Below are 2,321 nucleotides of genomic sequence, written 5' to 3' on the forward strand. Positions count from 1 at the left end.
CACTTACCATTTTTGGTAGGTTTGTGGACTTCTTAGAGGGACTTTTGGGTAATCAAACCAAAGGAAGTTGGAGGCAATAACAGGTCTGTGATGCCCTTAGATGTTCTGGGCCGCACGCGCGCTACACTGATGCGTTCAACGAGTATACAACCTTGATCGATAGGTCTGGGTAATCTTGTGAATGCGCATCGTGCTAGGGATAGACTGTTGCAATTTTCAGTCTTGAACGAGGAATTCCTAGTAAACGCAAGTCATCAGCTTGCATTGATTACGTCCCTGCCCTTTGTACACACCGCCCGTCGCACCTACCGATTGAATGACTCGGTGAAAAATTGGGACCGTGAGTCTGTTTGCTTTATTGCGAGTGGATTGATGGGAACTTTTTTAAACCTCGCCATTTAGAGGAAGGTGAAGTCGTAACAAGGTTTCCGTAGGTGAACCTGCGGAAGGATCATTACCACACCTAAAAACTTTCCACGTGAACCGTTTCAACCCAATAGTTGGGGGTCTTACTTGGCGGCGGCTGCTGGCTTTATTGCTGGCGGCTACTGCTGGGCGAGCCCTATCAAAAGGCGAGCGTTTGGACTTCGGTCTGAGCTAGTAGCTTTTTTATTTTAAACCCTTTACTTAATACTGATTATACTGTGGGGGACGAAAGTCTCTGCTTTTAACTAGATAGCAACTTTCAGCAGTGGATGTCTAGGCTCGCACATCGATGAAGAACGCTGCGAACTGCGATACGTAATGCGAATTGCAGGATTCAGTGAGTCATCGAAATTTTGAACGCATATTGCACTTCCGGGTTAGTCCTGGAAGTATGCCTGTATCAGTGTCCGTACAACAAACTTGGCTTTCTTCCTTCCGTGTAGTCGGTGGAGGAGATGCCAGATGTGAAGTGTCTTGCGGTTGGTTTTCGGACCGACTGCGAGTCCTTTTAAATGTACTAAACTGTACTTCTCTTTGCTCCAAAAGTGGTGGCATTGCTGGTTGTGGACGCTGCTATTGTAGCGAGTTGGCGACCGGTTTGTCTGCTGCGGCGTTAATGGAGAAATGCTCGATTCGTGGTATGGTTGGCTTCGGCTGAACAATGCGCTTATTGGGTGATTTTCCTGCTGTGGCGTGATGGACTGGTGAACCATGGCTCTTTAGCTTGGCATTTGAATCGGCTTTGCTGTTGCGAAGTAGAGTGGCGGCTTCGGCTGCCGAGGGTCGATCCATTTGGGAAATGTTGTGTACTTCGGTATGCATCTCAATTGGACCTGATATCAGGCAAGATTACCCGCTGAACTTAAGCATATTAATAAGCGGAGGAAAAGAAACTAACAAGGATTCCCCTAGTAACGGCGAGTGAAGCGGGAAGAGCTCAAGCTTAAAATCTCCGTGCAAGTTTTGCGCGGCGAATTGTAGTCTATAGAGGCGTGATCAGTGTGGGCGCTTGGGGCAAGTTCCTTGGAAGAGGACAGCATGGAGGGTGATACTCCCGTTCATCCCTGAGTTGCTCGTGCGTACGATCCGTTTTCTTTGAGTCGCGTTGTTTGGGAATGCAGCGCAAAGTAGGTGGTAAATTCCATCTAAAGCTAAATATTGGTGCGAGACCGATAGCGAACAAGTACCGTGAGGGAAAGATGAAAAGAACTTTGAAAAGAGAGTTAAAGAGTACCTGAAACTGCTGAAAGGGAACCGAATCGTTTCCAGTGTCTATAATCCGTGGTATATTTCATTGGCGAGTGTGTGCGTGCGTGTGCTGTGGCAGCGGCTTTTTTGGCTGCGCTCGGCGTGTGTGCTGTGTGTGCTTGCTGGTGCCCTGTGCTGCGGTGGGACGTCAAGGTCAGTTCGTATGCTGCGGGAAATGGCCGCCGAGGAGGTAGGGCTTACGCTTGCGTTTGTCTGTTATATCTTGGTGGACGAGTAGTCGCGGTTGGGACTGAGGTGCCTACAACGTGTTTTTGAGTGGGCCTGTGTCTCTGTGTGCGCCGTGTGCGGATAGCTTGCTATGCGTGTGTGGTTGTGTGTGGATTGATGTGGGTTTTAACTTGTTGCCGTTCGGGACGTTGACGAAATGGAGCGATTTGACCCGTCTTGAAACACGGACCAAGGAGTCTAACATGTTTCTTACGAAGCAACCGAGAACCTTAATCTCTGATGACGCGAAGATGCACTTGTCGATGTTGACGTAAAGCCTGCTCGCTCGCATCACGTCCAACACTCGACGGAGGTGCCCAGATGCACCTCCATGGCCGTCTTGCGTCCCTCGGCACGGCTATGGACGAATATGTCGTCGAAGTACGTCTGTACGAAGGCGTGCAGTGGCCTGAACAATT

The 2,321-nt window shown here is 49.4% G+C and overlaps 3 non-coding genes across 3 annotated transcripts; all 3 read left to right on the plus strand.

Moving 5' to 3' along the window:
• Positions 1-2: 2 nt before the first annotated feature.
• On the plus strand, positions 3-457 carry PITG_33326 (the record flags this gene model as incomplete). Its single annotated transcript, XR_009934720.1, has 1 exon — positions 3-457. It is a non-coding gene; the product is annotated as an 18S ribosomal RNA (ribosomal RNA).
• A 223-nt stretch (positions 458-680) lies between these two features.
• Positions 681-835, plus strand: PITG_33327. Its single transcript, XR_009934721.1, has one exon. It is a non-coding gene; the product is annotated as a 5.8S ribosomal RNA (ribosomal RNA).
• A 306-nt stretch (positions 836-1,141) lies between these two features.
• Positions 1,142-2,109, plus strand: PITG_33328 (the record flags this gene model as incomplete). The annotated part of the gene is made up of 1 exon (XR_009934722.1): positions 1,142-2,109. It is a non-coding gene; the product is annotated as a 28S ribosomal RNA (ribosomal RNA).
• Positions 2,110-2,321: the final 212 nt, after the last annotated feature.

Source organism: Phytophthora infestans, genomic scaffold (assembly GCF_000142945.1).
Source record: "Phytophthora infestans T30-4 supercont1.52 genomic scaffold, whole genome shotgun sequence".
Classification (NCBI taxonomy): domain Eukaryota; phylum Oomycota; class Peronosporomycetes; order Peronosporales; family Peronosporaceae; genus Phytophthora; species Phytophthora infestans.